Source organism: Onychomys torridus, chromosome 2 (genome assembly GCF_903995425.1).
Source record: "Onychomys torridus chromosome 2, mOncTor1.1, whole genome shotgun sequence".
NCBI lineage: Eukaryota > Metazoa > Chordata > Mammalia > Rodentia > Cricetidae > Onychomys > Onychomys torridus.
The window spans coordinates 93,271,735-93,287,416 of record NC_050444.1 but is presented as its reverse complement, the minus strand read 5'-3'; the positions used below and the strand labels follow the sequence as shown (position 1 = coordinate 93,287,416).

The window sequence follows — 15,682 nt, the reverse complement described above, 5'->3', positions numbered from 1 at the left end:
TCATTTACTATGAGGAGTTATAATTATCATCAACTCAATTGGATGCTATGAAATTCAAATGTCAAAGTACATGTGAAGATACTTTATATATTATAAACACTAAGAAAGTTCAAAAGATAAATAAGGAGAGAAAAAATAAGCAAGGATGAAAGCAAAGGAAGAGGATGCAGAAGGCTGGAGTCCCGGAATTTAAGGCACAAACATAATGATCTCCTGACTGACACTCGAATCAGGTGTTGGGTTCAGATCCCTGTAGAACACAGGGCAAATAAGAAGTCTAGAAAGGGTAGTAACAAACATAAGGAACACAACAAATTGGAAAATGTCTTAATTAGTGTCATATTGCTGTGTGAATAGACACTCTATCCATGGCACGCTAATAAAAGTAAACATTTAATTGGGACTGACTTACAGTTCAGAGGTTTACTCAGTCTACTGTCATCATGACAGAAACATGAAGGCATGCAGGTGACATGGTGCTGGAGAAGTAGCTTTAGACTTCTACATCTGGATCTGCAGGCAGCAGGAGGAAAAAGAGGGACATTGGGCCTGGATTGAGCTGAAATGTCAAAGCCTACTCCCAGTGACACATATCCTCCAACAAGGCCACACCTACTTTTACAAGGCCACATGTCCTAATCCTTACAAATAATGCCACTCCCTGCAAGCCTTTGGGGGGCATTTTCACCCAAACCACCACAGGAAGAAAAGGCAATGGGACATTGAGAGTAAACAAAATAAGTTTAAAAAGCAACCTTTAAGAACAAAAACAATTTTTTTAATGGAACAATTTTAGTACCACAAATGGTTATTGTAAAGATAGCACACATATTCTTGTATCTTTCATCCCAGTTTCTCTCATTGACAGCATCATACACCCATCTGCAGATACACCAATATACATTATTTGAAATCAGTCACTGGCTATTCACCAAACTTCTCTTAATGGTTGTCAATACAGCTCAATGTTGTACCGGTGAAGGGAAGCTTGTAATCTAAGCCTGCTTCAATTTGTTTTTACTTCTATAGTAAAATTGTAGCTCTCAGGTTCATTTCCAAAGTTTCTGTTCTAAAACAGAGTCATCCCAGAAAACTTTTGTGCTCCATAGGATGGCACATATTTGCCTTATGAACCAATACTCTGGAAGAATTCTTTACCCTTCAAATGGTGTCCTTTGAAGGTAGCATGGCACACTGATTTAAACACCTGTATCAGAAAAGAGAAGCACTAATAGTTGACTTTTATTTAACTTCAGCAAAACAGAAAACAAAGGCTCTTTAAAAATGATGGAGCCTAGCAGGAATACACATGTGGAATTTTCCAGAATCTAGATAATTAGCAGCAACATCATAAGAGAAAATTTAGTGAGCATCCCTCCCTTATGACACAGGCTTTGTTTCCCTTTGAATGGTCCTCACAAAATCATTTTACTGATGTTAAGATGTGTTGAGGTGGAAGAAGAGAATGAGGAAGAGGAGAAAGAGAAGAATATCCTTCTCTCTTCATGATAGGCTAAATATCAACTGTGTTTGAAGTTTTTGGCATTTGATCTATTTGCAGTTATCTTTGGATTGAGAGCTATAGGGAGAGTTTGAGAACTGAATGTGTAAGTAATCAGGGACTGGTAGTCAGTGGGTCAAGAGATATAGTATGGGACAATTTTAGAAGCATGAAAGGTTTTAGATAGCACCAAGAGTTTTGTACTATCCCTTTCAGTTTTCTGGACAACTCCACATGATGGAGATTTTCCCTGTGTTGGTATCACACAAACACTGAAGGGTATTTCTAAGAAAGAATTGTATTTGTGGGATAGTCACATGCATCTCTTACATTAGCCTGGGTTTTCAGAGGAATGTTCTCAGTAATGCAGTATGATTCTCTCTTAAGAATAGAGCAAGAAAGGAGGTAAACTGGGAATAAGAGATCATAACACCCTAGGCAGGAAAGCCTTGAGTACAAGTGTACAGTTCATCAATGCTGTGTGTGTGTGTGTGTGTGTGTGTGTGTGTGTGTGTGTGCACTGTAGCATAAATAATCAAACTCTGGTGTTTGCCCAGTTTCTCAATGCAGTGACTATTGCAACCCACTATCTTAAAGTAATTTAATTCTAAGAAATAAACATCGCTAAATAGCATGAAATGCTTCTCATTATGTTGCATATTATTTTTCTCTGCATCTGTGTCTCAAAAGGGTCTTAAAAGTTTCACCAGGGGCAAGAGTTCAATGCTTTAGCACATGTGCTTTAAAAAATGTTGGAGATCACTAATGAATTTGATCACTAAAGTATGAAATCAGATCCCAGTTTATTCTTCCAGAGCACAATTAATAGGTTGCTTTTATCTTTTTTTCCCTTTAAGACACACAAGAGACGTTGTAATCCTAAGTTTTTCCAATACTAAGGCGTGATTAAATTCAGAATCTGTTTTCATTGTTAAACTCATAGTTTGAAGAATTATGAAGATGGGCAGAAACAGTCTTTAACAGTGTAAATCAAAACTCTACTTCCTTTTCTCTTACAGGTTTTGCAAATACTGTTCTTCCAGCAATTCTTAGCCATCTAGCCATTTATTTCCCATCCAGAACATCATTGGAAGTGTTAGACTAGATTTATTTTCTTTTAAAACATACAAACTGGTAATCTCAATTCCTTTGCCTTACAAATTTTGGTGGAATTAATTTTGGCTTGGTATTATTCAGCTTTTTGGAGAAGAACGAGGAAAATATGCTTTCCAATTTCACAAACAGAATCTCCATACAATAATAGAAAGGGAGGATCCAGATGAAGAACAGGAATTAAGGTCTGGTGAGACCTTTTTACTTTCTCTGGGTAATACATTAATTCACATTCCAAATGCTAAATAATCTGAATGTTGATTGCCAGTGAAGGAAAACACTTTATAGATTAGAATGTGTCTGTAGAACCCATTTCTAGACTCTTATCTGCATACCTACTTCTGAGAAGCTGTAAACAAGAGTTTGTTTTATTTTTCAAAGACTTTTCAAAGTTATTTGTAAAATTTTCAGCCTTCTGCTGTAGAGAGTAGTCACCAGTCGTTATCTATAACACACAAAAAGAATGTCATATTCCCACTATCAGAAACAAGCCCAAGCCAAAAGCAGGTGAAAATGTTAGTAATACCTTACTATTTTGTTGGTATCAAGGACTCTCATTTGGGGATGAAACTCATAAAAGAACTGGACTCTTGTTTTTACTTTATATTATTTATATATACTTAGTTACAGTAAGGCAGGGATTTGACCAAAACTATGAAAGGTAATAGAAGGCATCTATAATGAATTTACCACTGTATCACAAATGTTTCTATATTTTCAGGGGAAAAGCTTCATCGGGAAGCAGTTACAACATCACATATGACTGAGATGTCTTCTGTTGCTGGAACTTGATAATGATGAAGAAAATTTTGAACTGTTACTTTATTCCTATTTTATGTGTTGCAAAATGAATTGGCTTTGTGACCACAGATAAGAAAGTATATACACCTGTGGTCAGATTCTAGGATGGCTTCTCACTATAGACCTGTGTGTTACAAACACTGGTACCTGATGTGTTGTCTAATCTTGATTGGAAGGGCTGAAAAGATGGTTCAGTGATTAAGAGCACCTGTTGCTCTTCCAGAGGACCTGGCTTCAGTTCCCAGCTTCCACATGGTGGCTCACAACCACCTGTAACTGCAGTTCCAGGGCCTCTGAAGCACTCTTGACTTTTGTGGGCACCAGCACAGATGTGGAAATGTGCATACAGACATGCACACAAAACACTCATACATGCAAAATAAATCCAAAAACTTTAAAGACATTTTGATTGTCAACTTGATGTGATTTAGGACCAAACCAAATCTCTGGGGATTTTTCTAGATTGGACTAACTGGGGTCAGAAGACTCATGTTAAATGTAGTCAGAACCATCCTATGGGCTGGCATTCCAGACGGAATAAAAAGGAGTGGGTAAGCTGAGTAGTAGCTTCCTGGTACTGGGGAAAATGTGATTAGCTGCCTCAAATACTGCCACAATGCCTTCCTCTTCATGATGTGCTCTATCTTTGAACCATGAACAAACAAACAAAAACCCAAACCTTCCTTTAAGTACTTCTGTGAAACCAGCCATAGTAACTAGAAAAGTAGGTAATACCTCTAAGATTTAAGATTTAACATATCTTTTCTTGATCAAAGAAAAGTCTTCCTATTTTATTTTATTTTATAATTTAATTTAATTTTACATATAGCCTGTACTCCCTCCTCTCATCCCCCGTGCCCCCCACCCTCCCCCCAATCCATCCCCAATTCCCATCTCCTCCAGGGCAAGGACTCCCCTGGGGATTCAGCTCAGCCTGGTAGATTCAGTCGAGGCAGGTCCAGTCCCCCTCCTCCCTTCATCCAGGCTGAGCAAAGTGTCCCAGCATAGGCCCCAGGCTCCAACAAGCCAGCTCATGCACTAAGGACAGGTCCTGGTTCCACTGCCTGGGGGCCTCCAGAACAGTTCAAGCTAATCGACTATCTCACTTATCTAGAGGGCTTGATCCAGTTGGGGGCTCCTCAGCTTGCTATTTTGACATCCCTTTACACATTGACTCATCACCCATATTAACTAATAGCAATGACAGGATAAATTGTATGGTGTAGATAGGTGAGAGATTATTCTGATGACGTATCTCACCTATAATATCTTGGTCAGGCCTGGGTTTCAGTCATTCAAAGTTCAATAAATTACAGAAAATATGCCTGCTCCATTACTTCTTAATGCTTACAAGCTTAAGAAAGGCATACTTCTGAGGCCTAGGATAGTGACACAGAATAAGCAAATCTATTGTAAAAGGGTATTAGTTTCGGGTATAGTTCTAACTCTTTCAAGAAGAATGTAGTTATCTTGAGATGATGTCAGAGATAGTGAACTCTTTCATGGGCAGCTCCATGCTCCTGTTTTGTTGTGCTGTTTGGTTCTCTCTTAGCTCTTCTCTTTTGTCCTAAGTGCACAGGTGGCAAGATAACAAACAGCCAGGGTATCACAGGTTAAAATGCCAGTGGCATGACTGGTGCTACTAGAGCCTCTGGAGTAATCATAACAGAACCACAGCATCTGTGAGTTCAGACTGGGAAGTGATAATTAGAGTGATTTTCCTCAGAAGATCACTTCTGCCCTCCCTGAAGGATTTTCTGCTTGAACTTGAGGCTCTAGTTCTTCTCCTCAGTTCTGTGGCAATGACAAACATGGTCCGGATAATTTCGATGATGAATCACAGTACAGATTAGGCCCAGAACATCTTGCATAAAGGCCTGTATGTATTAGCATGTTAGCATACAGAAGACTCTAGTTGAAAAAGAGGAAGCTTCATGGAGCACTTTCTACCACAGAGGATCCAGAGTGTTTTGAGGTGACCTATGACTCATTATAATATTAAAACACTGATCCTTGGCTGGAGACTTATGATGCTATGAGGCAAGTGATGTAAGAAGTTGCATGTAGAGCTACATGTAACACAGCATGTTCAAGGAATCCTTTACTATGCAGTTGAGCCCCAAATACTGACCTTTGTATGTAACCCCAAAAGGCCACATTGTGCAACACAAATGCCAGAACTCTGTATATGAGACCATTTAAACAGCTCAACTTTTGCTGTGCTCTGGCCTTCTTTTTCCTTTGGAAATGTATTCTTTCTTATAAATTCTCTCATTTTTCTTTGCTACTGTCTCCACATCTCTGTCTAATTTCTTATTCATGTATACAGTAACCTGGGACCCTTCTGGAATGCCCACCAAAGTCAGTATCTTCTGAAATCACAAGACTTACTATGTCTGGGGGTAGTTCACCCAGAAATAATGTAAATCAATATTTCTCTTGAGCAAAACCATTTCCTCAATAACACTTAAAGAACTGAGCTCATTTTCTCAGATTTTTTGTTTTAATTTGTTAGCATACTATTGAAATAAATAATTAAAAGCATGTTATAATTTAAAAGCATATTGAAAATAACTCTGTTTCTTAATTATGTGCACTTTAGTGTAGGTACTTTGAGAGACCAGAAAAGGGCATCAGATCCCATGGAGCTGGAGTTACTGGTAACTGTGAGACATCACATATGTGTTAGGAACAAAACTTGGGTCCTCTGCAAGATCACTGTGTGCCTTTACCCATATTCCAGGTCCCATTGTTGAACATACATCTAATACTGATAATTTTCCAGTAGGAATTTAACATTGATGTTAATTCTCACCGTAGGTTACCTTTAGACATAATTATTGTCTCACAGTCTATAGAAGATATTGTTTAATCTTCAGAGTTTCAGTTTATCAATTTATGGAAACATTACTAACCACCACACCGCAAAGGGCAGTTGGTGCAAGGTTATTCTCTGTGCCCTTACTGTGTGCTGTATCCAGCACTTGGTGTGGCTGCTGAAGATGACAGTTCTGATGCTGCTCTTTTGGGCTGTTTCACATTGAAATGTTTTGAAATCTGAAACTCTGATTTGCCATTTTCATGAGTTATTTAAAGCACCCCTTCTGTGCACTTGAGAACGATGAGGATTCAAGAGTGCCAAAAGCTCGTTTGAATTAACTGGGACTGAATTCTTGTTTTAGATCCCTCACTTCTTCCTGTCAACATCACACTCTCTTGAGGAATGCTGAAAATTATGTGGATTTTATAGGTTGTTTTTCTTTTCCCTTTTGTTTTGTTAATGATCTTGGTGTATTTCAGTTGGAATATAAAGACTTTTTTTAAGCTCTTGCTTTTGTGTTCCCTGAAGGTGATAAAAAAATATCATTTCTGTCCCTCCACTCATTTCCCCTTTTTATCTTCCCCACTCTATCTGCTTGAGACTTACTGTTGTAATGGAGAAGAAAGAAAGAAGCAGAGAAAAGCTCTCAACACTTGTAAGAAGCAAGAATGTGCAGTTAAACGTCTGAAAATAACTTCCAGCTAGCTGTATTCTTCCGTGAAGGTCTCTGCTTATGCTGTTTCTCTCATGTTCCTAGTAGGGTGCCTTTACCTGTATAGTTAAGAAATGTATCCTTGTGGCTCTTCTTCCATGTATATGTGTACTGTACTATACTATTCACTATCTTTGTCTGGCCAATAGCAGGTTTTAACTTCCTTATAGGAGTGTTTCTAAAGATGACATTATGAAGCCCCTCTCTGCTTTGGGGAAGAATCCTGACATATTTAGACAAATACTTAGCTCTGGATTCATTTTCTTTTTTTTTTTTTTCTTTATTATTATGTGTTTTAAATTTTATACATCAGCCATGGGTTCCCCTGTCTTCCCCCCTCCCGCCCCCACCCCCACCTTCCCCCCAGCCCCTCCCCTCCATTCCCATCTCCTCCAGGACCAAGGCACCCCTGGGGATTCATGTAAACCTAGTGGATTCAGTACAGGCAGGTCCAGTCCCCTCCTTCCAGACTGAGCAAAGTGTCCCTGTGTAAGCCCAAGGTTTCAAACAGCCAGCTCATGCACTAAGGACAGATCCTGGTCCCACAGACTGGGTGCCTCCCAAGCAGATCAAGCTATTCAATTGTTTCACTTATCCAGAGGACCTGATCCAGATGGGGGCTCCACATCCTTTGGTTCATAATTCATGTGCTTCCATTCATTTGGCTATTTGTCCCTGTGCTTTTTGCAATCTTGGATTCAACAATTCACGCTCTTGCAGACCCTCCTCTTTCTCGACAGTTGGACACCTGGAGCTTCACCTGGGGCCTGGCTGAGGATCTCTGCATCCACTTCCATCAGTTATTGGACGAGAGTTCCACCATGACAGTTAGGGTGTTTAGCCATCTGATCACTGGACTAGGTCAGATCAGGCTTTCTCTCGAACATTGCCAGCAATCTATAGAGGATGTATCATTGTGGATTTCTGGGGACCTCTCCACCACTCTGCCTATTCCTGTTCTCATGTGGTCTTCATTTATCATGGTCTGTTTATTCCTCGTTCTCCCTTTCTGTTCTTGATCCAGCTGGGATCTCCTGCTCCCCTAAGCTTTCTTTCCCTCAAATCTTGCCCTTCATTACTCCCACTGTCGTCCAGGTTGTTCATGTAGATCTCATCCATTTCTCTGTCATTGGGTGATCCTTGGGTCTTTCCTAGGGTCCTGTTGCTCTTGATTCATTTTCATGTTCTCTCTATCTATCTCTCTCGCTCCTCAGATATACACTTCCCAAGCATTTTAATTAACTTCAACCAGCATTACAAAGGGGTTTACATGTCACTTAATATTTTGAATAAGGATTTCTCTTTCCCACTTGAATAATAAATCTGTATCTATCTTTCATTACGTTTAAAGAATATGGCTGTAATTATTGTAAATAATACATTTGCTAAGTATGAATCTGGGATATGATCAGTTTTGTTGAATGAATTCTTGTTTTCTTTTATTCCTGTAGCATCTCAAAAACATCAATTGTCTTCCTGTGGATGCTTTCTAAGGCATAGACACATGAGTGATTGTGAAAATGATAATGTTATGTTTGCATTTTTTAATCTTGTGTTGACTTCCATATCAAAACAGTTAAGTTAGGAAGACAAAGGGTGCTTCTTCAACTGCTAGCACTACAAAGCTCCTTTGTATTCTGAGTCTTCTCTACAGCAAAGTCAATAGACAGTCCATGTGAGCCACAGAGATGTCAGTCTTTCCACAGAGCAGTCAAGTCCAGTTGATTCTTATTTTTTAATTAAAGTCTGGTTCTGGGAGAAAGACAAAGCAATACCCCCGCAGCTGAAAATAACCCACCATGCTGTTTCTAATCTGCAGCTATCCTTTCAAAAATATGAAGTTTTACAGCTTGCTCCAGCTTTGATTTCTTGAAGCTACAGACAAAGAACCATAAAAGACTATAGTGGGTCTTTTAATAGTATTAAAATTGTCTGTCATCTTTGAAGAGCTCATTTTTAAACAATCAGCACTACAAATGAGCTGGAGGAAAATGTGGAATTTGATGAATATGGCACAATCCCTCAGGAAGTACAGTCTTCATTCCCCTTCCTATGTCTGGCTTTGCTACATTATTTGGCAGGAAGGGAGAAGAGGTTGACACTAAATATTAGATAGCTCCTTTCTTCACCTTCCCATGGAAGGACCTAGTCTGCTTCTTAGCTTCTGACTTTAATGTCACCATTGTGAACAAAGTTCCAGTAAAGTATCCACACCTTTTTCTGCTTCTGTAAGGCTTGTTAAGTTATTAGATATTCAACGACTATGGACTGTTTATAATATTGGAGGTACAAGAGTCTAATTATAATTTAACTTGGGCTGTTAGCCTCCTAAATAGCAATGACTAGCCCATCTTTGGGTCTAACAAAACATCCTGTGATTGACAGAAAAAAACTTTTGAAATATAGTAATTTAATAAAACCCTAGTTTCCACAAAAGGCTAAGAATGGCATTAGGTAGCATATCAACCCAACAACAATGGTTTCCTATTTTCTTCAAGTCTGTCTACTAATATTTCCACTAATGTATTTAGAAAGCATTTCAATTTATTTTCTTTGTTCTGTTCCTATTTATTTACATCACAAACCTGTCATCATTGGAACATGGACTTGGGATAAAATACATCAGTGCTCCCAGACCATGGCCACTCATACTGCCCTCAGAATATATTCTTCCTTATCTCCTTTAAGGTGAAGAACGTGGTTTCAGATAACATCCTTGTCCTCAAGAGTGTAATTACTATACTTGGTTCTCTTTCCTTAATTGCTGAATTTCAGACTCCATTGTGGTTTCTGGCTCTATCATCCACAATGAAAAAAGAAGAAAATATTAGCATGGAAACACATGAATTATGAACCAAAGACTGTGGAGTCCCCATTTGGATCAGGCCCTCTGGATAAGTGAAACAATTGAATAGCTTGAACTGTTTGGGAGGCATCCAGGCAGTGGGACCCGGACCTGTCCTTAGTGCATGAGATGGCTGTTTGGATCCTTGGGCTTACACAGGGATACATGCTCAGCCTGGAAGGAGGTGACAGGACCTGCCTGTACTGAATCCACCAAATTGAATTGAATCCCCAGGGGAGTCTTGGCCCTGGAGGAGATGGGAATGGAGGGGAGGGGCTGGGGGAAAGAAGGGGGCGACAGGGGAACCCATGGCTAATATGTAAAATTAAACCACAAATATAATAAATTAAAAAGGAGAAAAAAAAAAGAAAGAGAAATGAAAACATACATCCCTCCCTTAGAAGGGAGACCAAAAAGAAGTTTACCAATGCATCCAGGAGACCTCCTTCAGCCTCCTTGTTCTGTTCTGAGTATTGCTCCAAATCAAAGGAAAATATCCTGGTTTAATCCATTGGTGATGTTGTAAAGAAACTGGGAGCAATGTGGAACAGCACTGGCATGGATGACCGAGCAGCACTGCTGCAGATGACGTGACAGCACTGTCACAGATGGCAGGCAGCCCTACCAAAAGAAGGCTGCTGAGCTGAAGGAAAAATAGAGAAAGAATATTGCTGCCTCCAGAGCTAAATGAAGACCCAATGCAGTGAAAAAGGGTGAAAGGCTGAAAAGAGCAAAAGAAGGAAGAGGAAGATTATGAGGAGGATGAAGAGGATAAGGAAGAGGAGGAAGAAGAGGTAGATGAAGATGAATAAGTTATTTTTAGCACAGGGCTTTTTTTTTTGTCTAAATGTCTAAGCATTTAACCTCCCTGTATACAATTCACCACTTTTAAAGAAAAAAACGGAAACATAAGGCTGTGTAAGAAAGGGGTGGGGGAATGAGAGCTTAGGGGAGTGGGAGGTTCAAACTGGATCAGGAACAGAGGGGGAGAACAAGCAAAGAGATACCACGATAAATGAAGGCACCATGGGAATAGGCAGAAGCAGAGTGCTAGGGAGGTTCCCAGGAATCCACAAAGATGACTACACTCTAGACTACTGGCAATGGTCCAGAGGGTGCCTGAGCTGACCTACTCTAGTGATCAGATGGCTGAACACCCTAACTTTCATGATAGAACCCTCATCCAGTGACTGGTGGAAGCAGATGCAGAGATCCATGGCAGGGTCTCAGGCAAAGGAAGCTCCAGGAGTCCAATCGATAAGAGAGAGGAGGGATTCTATGAGCAAGAGATATCGAGATCATGATTGGAAAAAGTACAGAGACAATTAGCCAAACTAGTGGTAACACATCAACTGTGGCCCAATAGCTGAGGAGCCCCCATGGTACTGGACTAGGCCGTCTGGATAAGTGAGACAGTTGTTTAGCTTGAACTGTATAGGGGAAGCCCAGGTAATGGGATAGGGACCTGTCCCTAGTGTATGAGCCTGCTTTTGGAGCCTAGTGCCTATGCTGAGACACTTTGCTCAGCTTTGGTGCAGGGTGGAGGGCCTTGGACCTGCCTCAACTGAATGTACCAGGCTCTGCTGACTCTCCATGGGAGACCTTGCCTTGGAGGAGGTGGGAATGAGGGTGTGTGTTGGGGGAGGGAAGACTGGGGGGGTGTAAAGAGGAAGGACAGGGGAATCAGTGGTTGAGTTGTAAAACAAATAGAAAATCTCTTAATAAAAAAAAGATTTGTTCTTAAACTGTACAGTGACTTTTTTTTGTATAGTTAACACACTACTGAATGTGTCTCTAGATAGCCCTGTCCAATTGGTATTTTCAATAGCCACCAACCTTGCCTGTACTGTCTGAACGTTGTAAATCAGCATAGAAATTTAAAGCAGATTCTTGTTGGTGCACATCACAAATAAGTTGTATATGGAGATGGTAGTTTTTTGTTCTTGTTTTGTTTTTGTTTTTTGTTTACATCTTCTGTTGTCTCTGACAAAGGTTATAAGAAGATAATTGTTCTGTTAACTGAGTATCACTCTGTAATTGCAAAAATGCAGCTGTTTTGTTGACATTTTGAATGCTTCTAAGTAAATATAATTTTTAAAGAAAGAATTTTCTAAATAATTATGGGTTTTGTCCAAAGACACATTCAAATAAACATATCTCAAAATCATTTAAATATGACATTCTTAAATAGACATTCTGTGATGGAGAGTCTTTTCTCCTAAGCTCTTGGGTTCTGAAAATGCCTTCTCAGTAGGACCTTCTCTAATTAAGAACAATGTTTATTTATTAAAGCATTTATACAAGATTTGCCAGGACACCCACACTCTTCCCCCTGGAGCCTCAATGTGCCAATGTTCTATTCAAGAGTTCTTAAATTGGTACATAACACAAATCACAAGTGCTGCACATATATGAATTTAATTTTTTTTCATTTTCATATTACAAAATGTTAAAAAAAAGCAACCACTCTATCACATATACTATAGCCTACATGTATCTTTTGTGGTGTTCCTAATTGGTAAACACTATTAATGGGCTCTCTCTGTGGTCATAAGAAAGTTTTGAAATCACTGCACATGGGATGCTTGTGCATCATGTAGTTGCATTTCAAATGCTCAGTGGCACATCAGGTGAGTATCATCTGTACTGAGCAGTGTAGCTTTGCTTTACTGACATACCAGTCTTTCCTTTCTATAGACTTAGGGGCAAGCACAGAGATGGACATTGAGCTTATTTTCATAAGAAGCCCAAGAACCTAACCCCCAGGCTCCTGCTGGAGTAGGTGCAGAATACACAGGCATGTCCTGTAGCTGCCAGTTTCTATATTTCTCACTCTCAAATCTTTCTGCAGTACCTAGAGACTAAGCAGAGTCAAGAATGTTATCCAGACAATCATATGAGCTGCTTCAATTCCACTTAGCTGCTTCCAGCTTTCCATGCCAATAACAAACAGAAAGTCCACACCTAGAGCTTACCCACTTCCTAACTGCAGGTCAATCTTTGCCACATACAAGTGCCTGAGGCTGATCGCCTTAGCTAAATGAACAGCCTCTGTTTACAGTCACTTTGTAGTCTTGGGCTATCATCTCAGTACTTAAGATTCACTTTCAGTGGTAAAAACTCATAGGCATATGCTCTGTGGGGATGGCACATGGAGGGTGTGGTCAGTTTTATTTACTAGGAGCAATCCTGGAGCCCTTCTGTTCATAAGGCCTCCAAGGGCAGACACGTCTACCAGGGGAGAGAAACAGGACTTAGTACTCCCAGGTTTTCACGGTCACTTTCTCACTCTGTTGCCCATGCCTGGAGAGACGTTTCTAAACTCTGACAAACCTAGCCGACAGTGATGGTTTTAGGAACAGGCAAGATGCATGCTCAACATGAGGATTAATACTTTGGTTTTGGCCACAATTAAAATAGAAAGAAAGCTCCAAAAATGGCCACTTCTGTGGCTGCACACATTACAAAGCAGTTTGTAAAACTGTTACCAAGAAAATCCAGAAGTGTTTGTAAACCCACCAGTGTAAAGGTTATTTTTAAAACTTTAATTAAAGGAAAATTTAATTATGGAAAATAGGAGAACACTTTTTTCAAGTCCATTACTTGTTGAAGAAACTTAAAGGAAAATTTCCAGAGTAGTGGTTCTTTGCTTAGAATTCTGACCTATTAAAATGATTTAAAATAACAGTGAAATGATCTAAATGAAAACTTTGGAGTTTTTAAATTGCCATTGCATGAAAAGATTTTATTTTGGGGAAAAAAGATAGAAATCTATTTTTATAGCTAGGCTAAGGAAGTCACACCTCATTATTTTTAAGGCACTTATGATCTGAGAGTCTATGATGTCCTATTATTATGTTTACCACATTTAGCCACTTCTAGAAGAAAATTTAGGAATTTGAAAAAAAAAAAAAAAAGAAAGAAAGAAAAACCTATGTCCCTTCCCACAGTTTATCAGTTGTAGCAGTAACTAGGTATCTGGCAGGCTTCCAGGCAATCTGCTTCAAACTTATATGAACTGCAGTATTTTTCATTCTATTAAAAAACTTCCCTTTTTCATAGTCTCTCTTTGCAACATTACATGGTAAGAGTGTGTCATTTCTTCCCTCTAAAAGATTTACTATGCAAATATCATGCAAAGAAGAAAATCATATCACTGCACTATGATGATGAGCTCTGGTTCATCATTTGCTAATTGAGAAACTTCACAAAATATTAATATAAATGTCATATCTCTGTTGGGCAGGACACAGAGTAGTGATTTTGATTTGGTTGTAACTTACATCATCAGTGAGCCTTGAAGTCTGCTATCTTACTCTTGCAGCTAGGGTCTTATCTAGGATGTAAATTTCACTGGGAAGCTGGCTGTCTTGAAAAAGAGGGAGAGAATGAGAAGAAAAATGAGGCTTGGAGGCTTACCGACATTTTCACTACTCGTCAACAACACGAACATTTCCACGATCAGGGAATGGCACTGCCTTCTGTCAGTATTTCTCATCCTTTGTTGTAACCTGCCCATCCAGGGTCACCTCCTGCCACAGCAGTGTTCATACCTATGCTTGCTCTGAGGTCTGATTGCTAAACAAGAAGAATCAGGATGACCTGGGGGATGAAATGAGTCTCTCTTGCTTCAGTCTCTCAACTTGGCGAAAGCCTCTTGCCATTAGAGAGTCAAGAATTCCAGCATAATTAATAACTCCTGCTATGGAAGTTGCTGGCAGATGTAGAGTTAATATACCTTGCATATTTGTGTATTATATGTTGAAGTAACAATGAAGCAGGCATGAAGCATGAATGATAGAATTTTCTCTTCCCAGGCATTCTTCAGGACTCTCAAACAAGACTATCAACTTTGTGGATTGTGAAAAACAAAAACACCCTGTCTTCATTTATCTGAGATGTACAGCTTTAATCTTACTCAGCATCCCCCAGGAGCTATCTGATTATCTCATTTATGTTCTTTATCACCACCCCCCTCAAATCTGACATATGGCTGTTGTAAAAACAGCAGAGTGGGACTAACTCTTAAAGAAGCCCACACCTGTGCTTTCTACTGTCTATTTCTGAATGCTTCTTTTCCTCTGTTAACCCTCATGCTTAAGCCTATTCTAAAATGTCTTTATTAAACACAGCAGTGCTTCACACTGAACAGTTCTGAATTTTTTTTCTGAGTTGAAGTCACCTGCCCCAGCTTGGCTGAGTCAATGTTCCTAAAATATTAGGGAATTAATCAGTTACAGGTGATAGTGTGGAGCTGAGCTTCTTGTCTCTCTTCCTTGGTAGCTTGGCAATGTAGTGCTTCTCCCAGTACAGCTGTGTATGATGCCATTAGTGGGCCACCAAAAAAATCATCAAAGATACTGCTTTTCTGTTTTATGTTTTTAGAATCAGCTGATACTTCTGGAAATAGAAAGCAATAATAAATACTTAACTGGTGGAGGAGATACCATTATCATGGAAAGGGTAGGGAGACATTGTGATCTTAGAGAGGGCATTCCTGGGGCGAGGCTCATCCATTACAATCTGGCTGTAGTGACTCCTGAGATTTCCTTAAATGTGACAAACTCTGGTGCATCATTGTGGCAATGGGGAAAATATATTTATGCTTTTTCCAAGAAAGAAAAGGAAGGAAAGAAAGAAAGAAAGAAAGAAAGAAAGAAAGAAAGAAAGAAAGAAAGGAAGGAAGGAAGGAAGAAAGAAAGAAAGAAAGAAAGAAAGAAAGAAAGAAAAAGAGAAAGAAAGAAAGAAAGAGGATAGAGGGAGAGAGGAAGGATGGAAAGACAAAAGTATGAGAAATCCATGTCCCCATGCCCCATTAGACTTACATTAAAGGGAAACTGCTCATGCCTTGTCTTGTATCTGAGACCAGATGCTGTAGGCAGCAGCCTT

At 39.5% G+C, this 15,682-nt stretch overlaps 1 pseudogene; it reads left to right on the top strand.

Annotated features, from left to right (window-relative positions):
• The first annotated feature begins 15,216 nt into the window (after positions 1-15,216).
• LOC118579058 lies at positions 15,217-15,408 on the top strand (annotated as a pseudogene).
• The last annotated feature ends 274 nt before the right edge of the window (positions 15,409-15,682 follow it).